Here is a 17,122-nt window from a genome sequence, read left to right on the forward strand (position 1 = left end):
GTTGCTGGCTTTGAAGATAGAAGGTGGCCATGAGCCAAGAAATGTGAGAAGCCTCTAGAAGGTGGAGAAAGAAAGAAAACAAATTCTTCCTCAGAGCCTCCAGAAAGGAATACAGTCTTACTGGCACCTTGACTTTAACCCAGTGAGACCCATTGCAAACTTCTGACCTCCAGAATTATGGGATAATGATGTATTTACTTAAGCCACTAAATTTATGGCAACTTGTTACACAACCAATAGAAACTAATACTGATTTTGGTACCAGAGTGGAGTGCTGCTGTAAAAAAAAAATGTAAAAATGGTTTTGAAATTGGGCAGTGGGCAAAGGTTGGAAGAATTTTGGCTGGCAGGATAGAAAAAGCTTAGATAGCCTTGAACAGACTTATAGTAGAAATATGGATGTTAATGACTCTGTTGGTGAGGACTTGAAGGATTTGAGGAGCACAATAGAAAAAACATATCATCTCAGAAAATACCTAAATTTTCATGAATAGACTTTTGGCAGAAATACAAATGTTAAAAGTTTTGCTGGAAAGGCTTCAGATAGAAACAGGGAAGCTTTTTTTTTTTTTTGGAAGTGGGAGGGAAGGAGATCCTTGTTATACAGTGACAGAAAACTTAGGTGAATTGTGTTTTGCAGTTATTTGGAAAGCAAAATTTATAAATGATGAATTTGGAGATTTAGCTGAGGAGATTTCTAAGAAAAGGGAAGAAGGTGCAAACTGTTTACTTCTTGTTGCTTATAGTAAAATGTGAGAGAAAAGAGATAGATTGAAAGAAGAACTGTAAAACGAAAAGGAAGATTGTCCTGGATTTTGAGTGGGCTCAATGTTATCAGAGTCCTTATAAGTAAAAGAGAGGGCCAGGAGAATCAGTATCAGAGAAGGAGATACAATGGAGTAGAAGTCAGAGTGGTGTGATATGAGAACAACTGAATATCTTTGAAGGTAGAAGGGAGCCATGAGCCAAAGAATGTGGGAAGCATCTAATAAGGTAGAAAATGCAAGAAAATGAATTATTCACTGGAGCCTCCAGAAAGGAATGCAGCCCTGTTGACCTTTTGGTTTGAGCCCAGCAATACCCATTTTGGACTTCTGACCTCCAGAATTTTGTGTCTATGTAAAAATGTATATATATGTAAATAAAATTATATACACATATATATTATACAATTAATATATGTATTGCACTAATGCAAGGGTAATTATTTCTCTAGGTCTTCTGATCTGCTGTGTGCTCATGTAGAGTGATATGCAGATTTTGTCATTGAAAATTTGGTTTGGCAGACTGCAATAAAAGGGGCCAGAGGGTTACGGAGACAGGTTCTAGTCTGTCTACTAAACAACTTGTGGTAGAAATAAGTCTTGAGTCTATAGTTTTTGATTCCCAATTCAGTGCCCATTATGTTATACTGTGACATAAATGAAGCCTCCAAATCATGAATCTAAAAAAATGCCTATTTTTTAAAAAAATGTTTTATTCCTTGTCCAACGGTAAAATTTTCTCCTATACCTGGTTGTTTATTAAAGGGAATTTAATATGAAAGTGAATTAAGAGGTTGGAAGAACTGAAAGGACAAACAGCAGCAGTTGAGACAGCCCATAGATCAGCAACATCAGGAAGCTGCTGCCACCATTAGGTCTGCAGCAACAAAGGGAGGAGGTGGTGGTGTCAGAACCCAAGGATTGGGGTCACACAAAAGGAAACAGGACAATGCATATGCACTCTATACATTTCTGAAATATTGTATTAAATAATTTTCCACTGATGACCCACTCTGATGGAGAACAGCAATGGCACAATTCATCAAAACATTTTAACAATAGATTAATTTGGGATTAATAAATTAGTTAGTGGAGCACCTCCTTGGTACTTGTTTTTCGAGATAAAGCAGCAAATGAAAGAGATGAGGTCCTTGACCTTTTTGAGGAAAGTACAAAAGCCTGAGATGGGAATGTACTTGGAAGATTCAAGAAAAATCAAGAGGTCTGTTGCTTTCTGAGCTGGGACACATGAAAGGAGAAGATATTAGAAAGGCTTTAGGAACCTACCATTTCTCTATCCAAAGCATCCAGAATGATTCTGTAAATGGGGAACATCTCAAGAGATGAATGAAAGAGGGCAGAGAAGTAAAATCATGGGTGCATTTCTTTTTTTTTTCTCTCAGTTGCATCTTGACTGTGTCAGTTAAGACACTGAGCATCTTTGCATTCCTGGAAGTCTTTGTCAGCATTCTATGTAGCTACTCCATTTCTTTTGAGCTTGTGGGCTGCAAAGAATCTAAGATAACACCTGAGGTTGGTTCTCTTCCAATATTCCAGTATTGCAATACTCAATTCTCACTTTAGTTACACTCCCATAAAGGCAGATAGATCTTGGAGAAAGACATCTTCAGTTAGGCTTGTTTCCTTTAACATCTCAGCAGGAAACAGACACCACACTTAAATGGCATATTGAGGAGAGTTTAATGGTGGGGTTCTTTGTACAAAACTACAATAGGTTGAGGAAAACCAACAGAATGGCAGAGCATCTGGGGCTACTAACATCAGGGTGTGTTACCACTCCTAGACCTGAAGGGGTAAAGGGATGGAGACGTTGTCAAAACAGGAAGGCTCTCTAGTTGTGGTTGTGTTTATGAAGAAGGGATCACTCAACAAAAGTCACGGCTTTTGACAGAGGAATGCAGCCACTGCCTACCAAAGCCTAAAGGGAGAGAGCTGGAAGAAAAATACCTTGATCCCATCGTGCCCTCTTCCTCCTTCACACCATGCTTCTGCTTGTTAGTGCCTCCTACTGGCCAAGCCCAGGGTTCCCAATGTAGCCTTCTGTAGAGGTCAGTCCCTGGGATGCAGAGCAGAGTAGAAAAGGGTGCACAGTGGATCCAGAGGGGCAAAGTAATATATGGGTAATAGTTCTCTTGAAGAAGATTAACTTTATATTAACAATGATTCCTCCAACAATCAAAATCATCTTGAATTTGTGATCCTTCAGAAAGAACCCAGAATTAAGCTAAACTTTGCTCTGTTAAAACAGAAAAAGATTTGCTATGTAATTGTATAGCATAAATAAAATTGCTTTGGGTGGGATTGTATCACTAAATCTTGATATAAAGATATGAAAGCACTTTGAAGGATTTTACCTGCATGTAATTGCTTTGGTAGTTAAATAACCATTATCCTTTTTTTTTTTTAAAGCAAATATACTCCCAAAGACCTGTCAATCCTTATTTACCTTCTCAGAAATGAATGTACCAGAAATCTTGCTTTAAAAAATATTCTTTGAATGCAATTTCCCTGTCCATTTGGTTTCCCCAAACCCAATCTGACTGAGCCGGGATTTTCTGTAGTCACATGTTTACCTCTGGTGTGTCCATTATGGACATGACAACAGCCATTATGTAAGTAAACCATAGAGGGTCTGATTTCTCACTTGATCTTGTATATTATTTCTCTTTCTTTGTGTTAGCTCTTCTGCACCTGTGTTTGAGTTAACTCTTGGCTCTGAGGACATTTAGGGGATGATTAGAATATTTAAAACCAGCGAGTAAACAGATCTCATAATTAGTTGATTGCCTGTGTAGACAAACAGAAGAGATTGTTGTATTGTTACAGGATCTCAAAGCAAGCATCTCTTTTGGGAACTTAATAAACTTCCCCCTTTTCAGGCCTGCCCTGGTCATTTGGCGTCAGAGACCACGAGGTCATGCCCATGACAAAAAGCTTCCTGCAGAACCTTTGTTGGAAGTATTTAGTTTTGAATGGGCAAGTATTAAGCTGGCAGACTTAGTCATTGGGAACAAACTTGAGGAATAGATTGGGCAGGATTGAGAAGGTGGCATTTTATTTTAATTTTCTTTGGGGATGTGGGGCCTACTGCTCCCACCAGCCAGGACAATGAGGAAGGGGAAGGACAAGAAGAGGCAAAGTAAATAGAGAAGATCAGAGAGACAGCCAGAAATTCTAATACAGATGGAGTTGATGGAAGCAACATTTGTGTTTATTCCCTGACATTTATTATCACCTGGAATAACTTTTTTAGTGCTCCAATGGTTGCTGAACTTCCGTATAGCATTATACAACAACTTGCATTGTAATTGCTTAATTTCCTATCTTCCCCTTCTAGATAAATGCTTCCAATAGAACTTTCTGTGACAATGGAAATTTTCTGCATTTGCAGTGTGGCTATTGAGTACTTGAAATGTGGCTAGTGCAATTAAAGACTAAAATTTTAATTTTACATTTAAATAGCGACATGTGGCTAGTTGCTACCATATTGGACCCCAGAGTTCTAGACTATAAGCTTTGCGAACCTAGGGACCACATGGGCCATCATCGTGTGCCTAAATAATAGTAGGCAATCAAGGGATATTCGCTGTATGTAGGAACAAAGGAAGGAGAAGAGAGAGGGAGAGAGAAAAGGGGATGGAATCTCACATGTGGATGAATGTACAGGTAGAAATTTGGAAGGATGGGGAACAGTGGGACTGTGTACTTCTTGTGTTTGGGAAGATATTTCTACCCTATAAGAATCACTTAAAAGCACTAACTCAGATAGTTGAGATTTTGAAAGACTAAATCTCAGTTTAAAGATTTAACTTGCTTTCTTCTCTCCATTCTATTTTCTTTGAGCTTTCAGACCATCATACAGCTGAATGCTTTTTAAGCATTATAGTGTAGAACTCTACATGGATGTTAGAAGTCTTCCCAGCAATTTGGTGGTTTATACAGGGCGTCCCATGTGAAGGAGAATCACCTGGGCTGTGGTGGCGCCTCTGTCCCTCATAAACTGAATGACATTAACACTTAATCTCCTTGCATGTCGTTCTACTTTTGTAAGACTGTGGGGTTAAATGAGCTAGTTTCTATGTTCCCTCCTGGTTCTGACATTGTAAATATGTATCAGGGTACTTGTCAACCTTTAAAAAAGTAGAACCATTTAACTTTATTTATAAAATACATGTGTTTAGCTGCCTACTCACCAGTATGGGGGATTTTTCATCACACTGATGCAGCTTTCAGTTGGATATTACTTACAGACAAACTGGGGACAATGCAATTACTTGAAAAGAGAATTTACGATGACCAAAACTTGCAGTAGCATTTTTTTTTTTTTTTAAAAACAGCAGCTAAAACTATTTTAGAAGCATTGGCTTGACTGTGTAAACAAACACTGACTCATTTAAGTAATTGTAACTACTGAATTCAATATTTACAATGCTAAATTTAAAGACATTCATTAGTAATGTGTAGCCTTAAAAGAAGTATGAGTCATTTACTTTATCTCTTAAAAGACAAAACTTCTCCTATTAAAAGATAAGAAAACATGCAAATCAAATTTTATAGTTAAATTCATACATTCTTAAAATGTAAAAGTAATATATGCACAGTAAACAATATTTGGACATGAAAGGAAATAGGAGAAAGATTCGCCAACGGCTTTGGTGCTTCACTGATATCACTATGTTTAATATTTTGGGGTTTTTTTGTGCATGTTTCTTTTTATATATTATAATTTTAATTATACATATATGTAACATGTATATGTTGCTTAAATTATAAATTATGAAATGTTTCAGACCTCTAGAACAATATAGAAAATAATATAGGCCACATCATATGCTTATTACCTAGATTTCAGAGGTAAGTTTTGACATGTTCGTGTCAGATCTCTTTCTTGTTTCAGATCTTTTTATTTTTAAATAATAAAATACTGTGGATACTGCGCCACATTCATCCTATTCCTTTCTTCTCTTCCCTCCTGAAATTGGTCTCCATTCTCATTCATTCTTTTCTAGTTTTCTTACAAATATATGAATCCACAAATAATTTATAATATTATCTTACATGTTTCAAATGTGCATAGATGTTATTATATACAACACATGGTTTTCTTTCATTATAAAGGTTTTGATATTTATATGTGTTGGTACATATACATCTAGTTCATCCATTTTAGCTGCTATGTGACATTCCATTTATGAATAACCCACAATGACTTAACCTGTTTGTGATATGTAAGTTGTTTCCATAATTTTTACTATAGTGAAAATTTTGTAAGAAACATCCTTTACAAATTTCTTTGTGAATACATGTGAGGAATTTTTTTTAGGGTATAAACCCAGATTGATAGATTGACTGGTAGAACATCTTCAAATGTGCTAGGTATTGTCAAATTGCTCTTTCAAGTAATTGAACTAATTTGCACCCCATGTCAGTTGTGTAAAAGTCTCATTTTACCTTATTTTTACCAACAATTGGTACTTTCAGACTTTTGGCTTTCAAAGTTGGTTAATTTGATGAGTATAAAGTCATATTTTACCATTGTTTTCATTTGTATTTTGTTATTTCACTGATTTCTGCTGAGGCTGAAAAATCTTCATATTTGTATTGGTCATTTGGATTTCTCCTTCTGTGAGCTGCCCTGGAATCCTTCACCTTTGGTTGTTTCTTTTCCTTACTGATTTGAAGAAGCACTCTTTGGACCAATTTATTACAATTTTGTGAAATGAGTACTTAACAAAAAGTATATTTATTTACTCATGTGAGCTTCATTCGTGTTTAACAACCATTTATAAACAAATATGATAAAAATTTATCAAAAGTTTAAGATTTTAAGGTGACTCAAAGGTCATATTTCATGGGTATGAAATCTAAACTGTGAAAAGTAACTTTCAAAAAGCATTTTTTTTGAAGAATGTAGAGAAGACTACACATAGCTGTTACAGTGTTGGAAACAATTCTATAGGATATTGCAAAAGACCAGCTGATGTCATCATTTTACCTTCCTGGAACATCTATTTGTTACACCCTGAAACCGAACTGATCCTTCAGAAAACATTTTCACTGTATTTTTTTTTCTTCAGCTGAGGTCCTCTTTGGGCCCAAAGACTACAAAATCTAATTTCTAGAGAAGTATAGAGGCTGGTCTAGACTTCTTGCATAAAAAACTAAATCATCTTATGTATTAGACAGTTTACAAAGGCATAGATATTTGTGATTAAAGTCCTTTTTACTTGAAAATCAAAGCTTATCTACCTATGGTTATTTGTCTGTCCTTTTTGCTGTCCCTCCTCCCATTCGGTTCATGCTTCCTTTTCCCCTTGGCAGCCCACAGTAAACACCCTCCTGGTTACTTCCAGGGAGGCAGAGTGAAGTGATGGAAGTAGTGTTAGGTTGAGGCAAAGACTCCTGGTGTTCTTGGAATCATTTAGGCTTGGAATAAATTCTCATGCCCTCTGTAGCTTTCTATCTAGATGGGCTTGTAACTGACCTCCAAAGTTCTGTTTCTTCATCCATAAAATGAGAATTATCATAACTTGTTGTAAGCCTAGTGATGTCACAGAGGGTGCCTCATTAAATTAGGGTTCCTAGGGCAATCAGTAAGGAACAGGAAAAGGAGTGGGCAGGATTTAAGTGGTGGCAGACACAGAGGCAAGAGGCCAGTGGGAGACTTGGAAATTGAAAGGGATATGAAATAGGCAAGCAACCCAGAGGAAATCCATGGTGGAAAATGAGACCAATGACTTGCAGAGGCCAAAAGCCTCTTCTACCTGTGCAATTGTTAAGGCAGACTTGTATTTCTGAGGGAGGTGTTGGTATTTTACAGCTCAAATACCACCAAGGGTAATATGGTGGTTTGCTTGAAGGAGTTAAAATCTTATTAACGGGGGAAAAAAACGCTTTTCTGGAACTGGCCATTCCATCATAATGGTGGGTAACTGAGATCTTGTGATGCAGAAAGATTTCAACTGTTTCCACCACGTTCAAAGAGGGCATTGTTCATAGCATTCGAGTATTCCAAGCAGTTCAGGGTTTAATACCTTCAGGCATAAACACCTCTTTAAAAAATTTACCCATTATATATGGAAATCATTCTAAAATATATGTTTTATTACTTTGTCTTTTTAAGCAAAACCTACTTATGCTTATGTAATTTAATCTTTTCTTCCTGCATCAAGAGAATCGTTATACCTTTCAGTTTTTATGTCGTGTCATAATAGTGATGCTCTCGGGATCTATTAACAAATAAACGTCTGTTTGAGCTCGTCTGTTTGAATCCCGCGTATGCCTTTAAAGTTTTATTCTGTTTTCCCTCTTGCTTTTATTTGTCTTCTGATATACTGTCAAACAAGTCACAAATGTTTATAAAGTAAAAGTAACTACCCTCTGAATAAAGGCCCATAGAGCTCTCCTTATAGTTCAAACAACTTCACTCCAAACGTGTTGAGTGCCTAATATGTGACAGGCACTATGCTAAGTGCTCAGGATATAAAGATGAATAAAACCTCCATCCCCAAGGGCTGCACATGCTGATGAATTATAAACTTCCCTGTGGATAATAGGCCTATAATTTCTTCGTAAACTTTGAGACACCTGTTTTCATTTTTTGCCAAGTGCTCTTTCTCAATTCCTGATTCTCAGCTGTATTTGTGCTACTTGAAGTTGATGAATATTTAAACTTCCAAGAGTTGAGAAATTCCTTTTGCATGTTAAATGGTGTTGCATGATACGAATGAGCAGAGATAATACTGAGAGGAATCAGTGGCCATATAGAGATTCGAAAGACTCTACAAGGCTTTCAACTGGCATGGTGTTTAAATGTCTGACTTTTATGATAGAGGTTTTTGGAGAAAATGGTTTTGTGAAACTCAACTTTACCTTTAATTCTACCTTTTTTTTTTTTTTTCAAACGAAGATATAATAGACAATAATTTTTAACTATTTAAAAGATGTGGGTATACTGAGAGATAGAAAGAGAGCAGGGAATCAGTGGTAAGGTGAGCCTGACTGAAGCTATAGGCCCACTGTTCTCTCAATCTGGAAATAAGCGTGGATAGTCAGGAGTCTGGCTCTGGAGGGTGAGTGGTTATAGCACCAACTTATGTTTGGGGATTGAGTTAGCCTCCTTACATAAAATTGCGGTGGCATTGGCATTCCTCTGTCATGAAAAAGGCTCAGAAGAGACAGGATCAATGCTTAAAGCTCAGGGTTGGAGAGAGAGCCTTGCAACCAGGGCTGGACTAAGCCTTTTGCTGGTTCAGAAAATGTATTGTTTTGTGGGATAAGAGCCTTCAGCTGCCAATAGAAGGCTTAGTTCTAGATGTACCAGTCCTTCTTACAGAAGACGGGAGGGAGGCAAATTAAAAACCATTAGCCAGAGAGAAGGAAGCAAGCATCCTCTAAGAACACCAACTCTTGTTAGTTTGGCTGGGGCTTTTCCAGTTTTACCATGGGGAGTTCTACGCTCCAGGAACACTATTAGTCCTGAGCAAATCGGGATGACCGGTAATCGTAACCTCCCCCAACCTTCAAAATAAATCTGAAAACTAAAATGCTGAAGCACACAAGAGTAACCAGTGCCAAGACAGACACAGCCACAGCAATCAGAACTCAGATTAACTCCTGATAAGATGAAAATTGACTTCATAATAAACAAGTTTAAGGAAAGTAACAAAAGTTATAAAACAAAGGCAGTCAGCTGTGTATTAAGGCGGATAAGTACAGAAAAATATGTTAGAAATCCTGGATATGAAATAAACACACAGTCATTGAAATTTAAAAAAATTCTAGCTGGTTATTCACAGTAAAAGTAGGATTTGTGAATTGAATGATGTTACTGAGGAATTCACCCATAATGCTGCTTAGACTGGGTAAAGAGAATAAAATCTTGGAAGAGAAATTAGGGTAATGAACAATAAATTGAAAGACCCCTAAATATATATAATTTTTTGTAAGGAGAGAAAAGAGGAATGGTTAAAAAATACATTAAAATGAATTATTACTGATGCTTTCAATAATGCCAGAAAGACATGAGTTTTCAGATGGAAAGTGCATACCAAGTATTGAGAAAATTACATCAAGTAAATTCAGAAAGATTAATTGAAGTTGCTGAGCATCAAGGATATGTGGAACACTTGAAAAGTTGCCAAAGAGGAAAAAAAAGACAGATTACCTACAATGGAATGACAATTAGGCTGATGGCTGACATCTCAGCTTCAAAACTAGATGCTTAACAACAAAGGAATAGTATTGTCAAAATGCAAAGAAAAAGAAACTAGAATTCCATATTGAGCTAAACTGTCATTTAAAAGTGAGTATGAAATGAGAACATTTTCAGATGTGCAAAAACCCAACAGAGTTTGCCAAGAACATTCCCTCATTAAAGTTACTCCCTAGGAATTCGGTATCAGCTAAACTACCATTTGAAAGTGAGCATCAAATATGCAAAAACCAAGAAAGTGTACCAGTCACACTCTTCAATGAAGATACCATCTAAGAAGATGACCTTTTAAAGAAGCAACTGTGAATAAGCAAATTCATAAATTGGATTGGTAAATGTTATTTTTAGAAGTTTTTGTTTATGACTTTTTTTTTTTTTTGAGATGGAGTCTTGCTCTTGTCGCTCAGGCTGGAGTACAGTGGCGCAATCTTGACTCACTGCAACCTCTGCCTCCTGGGTTCAAGCAATTCTCCTGCCTCAGCCTCCTGAGTAGCTGGGATTACAGGTGCCCACCAGCATGCCCGGCTAATTTTTTGTATTTTTAGTAGAGATGGGGTTTTACCATGTTGAGCAGGCTGTTCTTGGACTCCTGACCTCAGATGATCCTCCTCCCTTGGCCTCCCAAAGTGCTGGGATTACAGGCTTGAGCCACCACGTCCAGCCGTATTGGTAAATATTATTAATATTTTTTAAAGGTGGAACTAAAATTCTGGATAAAAATGACAAGGAGAGGGCAGGGAGGGTTACAGAGAAGGGCTCCACAGGTGATTGCACCTATGGATTCTACCTATTGCACAGGCTATTGCACCTATGTCAACAATTGTAATATTGTTGACATCGCAAATATTTACTTGTTTTGCATTCAGAAAAGACCTTTGAAAAATGCTTGACTGTCTTCACTTTCTTTTAAGTGAGGGAGATTTGAGAGAAGACAAATCTTTTATCAGATTATTTCCAGTCAGGCTGGGAGAGGAAAGTGGAAAAAGGGTAAGAAATGGCAAGTATGAAAGATTTTGGGCCAGGTGCAGTGGCTCACACCCATAATCCCAGCACTTGGGAGGTCAAGGCAGGTGGATCACCTGAGGTCAGGAGTTCGAGACCAGCCTGGCCAACAGGGGGAAACCCTCTCTCTAATAAAAATACAAAAATTAGCTGGGCGTGGTGGCACGTGCCTGTAGTTCCAGCTACATGGGAGGCTGAGGCAGGAGAATCACTTGAACCCAGGAGGCAGAGGTTGCAGTGAGATCATGCGCCACTACACTCCAGCCTGGGTGACAGAGCAAGACTCTGTCTCAAAAAAAAAAAAAAAAAAAAAAAAAGAGAGAGAAAAGACAAGAAATATTTTGGACAACCTCTAAACTTGTCTAGGTCTTCGTGATCTGGTGTCAGGGTTCTATTTGACATAGAATTCCTGAAAAGCTTGGCACACACATATTAAAATGTTAGAACATATTTGAATATCAAATTTAAATAATTGTTGCTTATTTATTACTTGGGGTTATTCAAATTTTGTTTTTTTTTAAAATATAAATGCTTGAGAATTGACAGTAGTGTTTTTTTTCCAAAGGACTTAAGAATGAAAAGTTTAGAAGAAGTATGTCAACATTGTGACAGAAGGCATTAATTGATGCCCAAGCGTGACCCTAACGTGATTTCATATGTTTTGATGTCATCTCTTTCTTTAAGCTGCACAATATGTTAAAGTAAAAGCTTCTGTTTGAATTAAGTGAACACAGAGCTTCAGTTTTTCTTTTTTACCATATACGTATAGTTGAATACTGATATAGTCTTTCATTCATTTTTGTACTGTTTCTCAATATCTGATTGCCAAAAGAAATAGATTTCTTATAAAATAGGCTTCAGACCACAGAGCTTGGATTTTAAGATTACATTTTTTTAAATGAGGAGAGAGTGGTAGTTCTGTGAATAAAGTAGCAAGAATAAAAAGGAAGAGACCAAAGATGACATTTTGAAGGAAGTAATTGCCTTGGCATGGCGGTTTTGAGCCCACATTGCTAAGTGGTTTCTGGCATGATATGTGATTTTCCTATATGATATCCTGAATGTTTACCAGAAAAATTAAAGACACATGCTAAGAAGTCAAGGCAAACCTGTGAGAATGAAGCAGACTTTTTCATTTGCTCGTTCATTAAATGTGGATTTATGTGCACACACAGGCACTCATATATGTATATATAATACGTACACTTATAATGTGTATATATACTCCTTAAATATGTGTATGTACACATGTGTATATATTTATATGTGTATATATATACACACACACCCCCTCTTTCTCTCTCCTCTCTTTTCCTCTCCCCTCTCCCTTCCTCTCTCCTCTCTTTTTTCTCTACCCCCATCTCCAGTCTTTCCCCCTTCTCTCTCTCTCCTCTTTCTTCCCTCCTTTCTCCCTCTCTCCCTGACTTGCTCCCCTCCTCCTCCTCTCCCACTCCCTTCTTTTTCTCTCTGCCTCTTCTTCCACTTTTCCTCTCCCCTTCTCTTTCTTCTCTCTCTTCTCTCCCTTTCTCTTTCCCTCTGTCTCTCTCTCCCCATCCTCCCTCTCTCTCCCTCCCCTTCTCCCTCTCTCTCTTTCTGTCTCTGTAGTATTATGTTGTCCTAAATTCTGTGAGGTGCTAAAGGAAGTAATACAAAATATCTACTCTTAAGAGCTTATTTTATGTCAGGAAAGAAAAAGATATGTTAACATATTGCTATTTAAGCAAAAACCATTTATTATAATACTAATATTTATGATGATGATAATATAAGGGATGACAGGAAGAGTATATGATTCAGACCCAAAAGAACAATATAAATAAGCACATTTTCAAAAGTTATTAAAAAGAAGAGGCAATGAGAGTTAGAGACATTTGAGGAAGTTGTAGAGGAAGAAAAGGAACAATCAGTGGGGGAAGTGGTGAGACCAAATGTGCTGAGGCTGAAATGGCCTTGGTGTGCTTGGGAGACAGTGAGTACATGAATCTGCCTGCAGAAGTTGGGAGTGGGGGGAATATTATTAGGATTATTAGGAAGGTAAGCTGAGAACATAATGTCAAGAGTCTTAAATGCTGGCTAATAAGTATCTTGAAAGTTACTTGAGCAGGAAAGTGATGCAATAAGGTCCTATTTAATTGACAGCTGATTATAGAATGGACTGGCAGGGGAGTGCCTAGAAGTAATATCAATTGTAAATCATCCAAACAAGAGCTTAAAAGAGCCTGGCCTGTAGGTGTCATGGCATATATGAAAAAAAAAGAGACACACAGAGAGAAGTAAGGAGATAATAGTTGACAGTTCCGAGTTAAGGCCAAGTTGGTGCAAAAGTAATCGTGGTTTTGGACTGTGAATTTTAAATCACTATAAACCAGACTCAAACACATCTTTATTAATCAAAATAGGAACCATTACAATCAACATATTTTTGCCAATGATAAATACGTTTGTTTATTCCTGTAGCATAAAAATCTGTGCTTTGGGATTTGATGAACTCTTGGAAAGCATTTTCTGCATTTTGCTGGTTGTGGACACATTTTCCCTGCAAAAAGTTGCTGAGATGCTTGAAGAACTGGTAGTTGGTTGGCAAAAGGTCAGGTGAATACGGTGGATGAGGCAAAACTTTGTAGCCCAATTCGTTCAACTTTTGAAGCATTTGTTGTGCAATGTGCAGTCGGGCATTGTTGCGAAGAACTGGGCCCTTCCTGTTGATCAATGCCAGCTGCAGGCCTTGCAGTTTTTGTTGCATCTCATTAATTTGCTGAGCATAACTTATCAGATGTAATGGTTTCACCAGGATTCAGAAAGCTGTAGTGGGTCAGACTGGCAGCAGACCATCAAATAGTGGCCATGACCTTTTTTTAGTGTGAGTTTGGCTTTGGGAAGTGCTTTGGAGCTTCTTCTAGATCCAGCCACTGAGCTGGTTGTTGCGGGTTGTCCTATAAAATCCACTTTTCATCACATGTTACAATTCCTACTAAGAAATGGCTAATGAGGCCAGGTGCGGTGGCTCACGCCTGTAATCCCAGCACTTTGGGAGGCCAAGGCGGGTGGATCAACTGAGGTCAGGAGTTCGAGACCAGCCTGGCCAACATGGTGAAACCCTGTCTCTACTAAAAATATGAAAATTAGCCAGGCGTGGTGGTGGGCACCTGTAATCCCAGCTACTCGGGAGGCTGAGGCAGGAGAATTTCTTGAACTGAAGAAGCAGAATTTGCAGTGAGCCGAGAGCATGCCACTGCACTCCAGCCTGGGCAACAGAGTGAGACTCTCTCTCAAAAAAAAAAAAAAAAAAAAGAAATAGTTCATTGTTGTTGCATAGAGTGAGAGAAGATGACACTTCAAAATGACTTTTTTTATTTTTTATTTTCGCTTAGCTCATGAGGCACCCACTTATCACGCTTTTTCACCTTTCCAATTTGCTTCAAATGCCGAACGACCACGGAATGGGTGATGTTGAGTTCTTCGGCAGCTTCTCATGTAGTTGTAAAAGGATCAGCTTTGATGATTGCTCTCAACTGGTCCTTGTCAACTTCTGATGGCTGGCCACTATGCTCCTCATCTTCAAGGCTCTCTTCTTTGCAAAATGTTTTGAACCACCACTGCACTATACATTTGTTAGCAGTTCCTGGGCCAAATGTGTTGTTGGTGTTGTGAGTTGTCTCCTCTGCCTTACGACCCATTTTGAACTTGAATAAGAAAATCGCTCAAATTTGCTTTCTGTCTTAAACATAATTTCCATAGTCTAAAATAAACATAAAATAAAAAGCAAGTAATGTCATTATCAAAAAAAATGAAGTGAGAAATCCTCATTAAAATGATGTATAACATAACCACATTTTTTAAAGAATGTATTCCCATATCAAACAGTAAATTTCAACAATGCAAAAACTGTAATTACTTTTGTACCAACCTAATATAATGGGCAAAAAAGGAGAGAGAATCATAGATAACTCTGTGGAGTTTGCAAACCTGGCTGAGCTGATTTTAGTAATGGCAGATGATGAGTCAGACTTAGTAAACTAGAACATCCTTTTTGTCAACATTATTGGAAAATACTTTTTTTTTATACTTTAAGTTTTAGGGTACATGTGCACAGCGTGCAGATTTGTTACATATATATATACATGTGCCATGTTGGTGTGCTGCACCCATTAACTTGTCATTTAACATTAGGTATATCTCCTAATGCTATCCCTCCCCCCTCTCCCCACCCCACAACAGGCCCCAGTTTGTGATGTTCCCCTTCCTGTGTCCATGGAAATGTAAAATTATTTGGTTTAATTACAAATACTTCTTAAGGAGTTGTGTGCCAGGCAAGAGTGCTTCAAACATGATGAATCAGAGTCTCAAGGTTTATAAACAGATTTTTACAAATAAGATGTTTTGGGAAGCTTCACACTATTTTAGAATACCTTAACAGAAGAGAATTTGATTATGTATTTGAATGATTCCTCCAAAGCATTCCAACAGAATGGGATAACTGTCAAAAAAAACTTTCTGCAATGATGGAAATGTTCTTTATCTACGCTGTCAAATATGATCTCCACTAGTCCCATGTGGCTTTTGAGCACTGGAAATGTGTCTAGTGCAACTGAGAAACTGGATTTTACATTTAACTTAAATGCAAATTTAAATATCCTCTCATGACCAGTGGCTACGATATTGGACAGTGCAATTCTAAAGGATCTCTAAGTCATCATGTTTGACAATATGTGGTTGCCCTTTTAGTTCAGGGAAGATGTTTGCTTTAGCATGTGTGATTGAAATTCAAATTTAACTTGGCAACAAAAATTGCCATTTGAAAATAAATTGTCCATTTACTGACTCAACAAATATTTATTTATTGTCTATCCGCTTCTAAGGTTAATGTTTGCTGCAGTGGTGGAAACATGGTTGTGGTCCAGCCCTCATGTGGCTCACAACGAGGGAAGGCATTAAAACAAAATCACACACTTACAAATTGAGATGAGCACCATATAGCAGAATAAAACTCCAGTAAAAGACTATAATGGTGTTCTTAAGTTGGAGATGGTGGGAAAAGGCAGAATTTCAGCAGAAATAAGGAATTAGCTGGGAAAGAGTAAAGGTAGGAACATTTCTAGCAAAGGGCAGTCTTAACCTGTCCGAAAGCATGTTATGTCTAAGGAACTGGAAGAAGGGCTTTAGGGCATACATGACTTATATTTATCCTAGGGAAAGAAAGTAGAGTCTATCTAGGTTAAAATGTGGTATCTGTGAACTATTTCTTCAAAATGTGCAGCTTTGCACATTTCTAACTATGCTTAGATATACTACAGCATTTTATTCTCTCCTTTCTCTTGCAAAAACAGGAAAGTTCTGAGTAATGCCCTGAGTATTGTTCTCAATCTTCACTACCTGTCTGTTATGGAATTACGTGCTCATTCTCTATGCCATGGGACATTGTACTATTTCCCCCTAGAATATCTGGAGTGTATTTCTCCACTCCATTGTTACAGGGCTTGACCACATGACTTGTTTTTACTAAAGGAGTGGGACTCAGCATGATGTAAGCCTAGGGTAAAAATGTGCTTACAATATTTGGCTTGACCTCTTCCACTTCTTTCATCCTCCATGAAGGGAACCTGTCCTGTTTATATGCTGGTTAACCATGAGGTAAAAACTTAAACTCAGCTGGCAGCCAAAGCTAAATACAGTGAATCTGAGATGAGATCAGATTAGCCCCTGCCATCCTACAGACATTAAAGTGAAACAAAAGAAAGGTTTGTTATGAACCACTGAGTTCATTGGATTATTTGTTATGCAGCATAATTACAACAGAAAGCTGACTAATACAGAGAGATGTTCTTTATCTTCACTGGTTCATTGGCTAATTATGTACCAAAATACAACAGTGCTTGAAGTTTTAGTTTTTCTTTCTTTTTGTTAAAAGAATTTTAGTCATAGAATGAAGAACTTGAGGCTGAGTGTTTTTTGAGGGTTATTTGAAGCAATGAGTGTCTCATACTAGTTTTACTTAGGTGGCCTTGATGATTACTTTGATGTAATTATTTTAGAGTGACTTGTGGATAATGAGGGAGGCAGAATACATGTGACATGTCTTCCCCATCCTGCAAATGTTATTCATTTAACAAAGTCAGCGGAT

The 17,122-nt window shown here is 37.5% G+C and overlaps 1 pseudogene; it reads right to left on the reverse strand.

The window, feature by feature from the left end:
• Positions 1–13,387: 13,387 nt before the first annotated feature.
• The window catches only part of LOC129529213 (histone-lysine N-methyltransferase SETMAR-like), a 28,110-nt pseudogene continuing 24,375 nt past the window's right edge, over positions 13,388–17,122 (reverse strand).

The sequence above is a fragment of the Gorilla gorilla genome, chromosome 21 (genome assembly GCF_029281585.2).
Source record: "Gorilla gorilla gorilla isolate KB3781 chromosome 21, NHGRI_mGorGor1-v2.1_pri, whole genome shotgun sequence".
Taxonomy (NCBI): domain Eukaryota; kingdom Metazoa; phylum Chordata; class Mammalia; order Primates; family Hominidae; genus Gorilla; species Gorilla gorilla.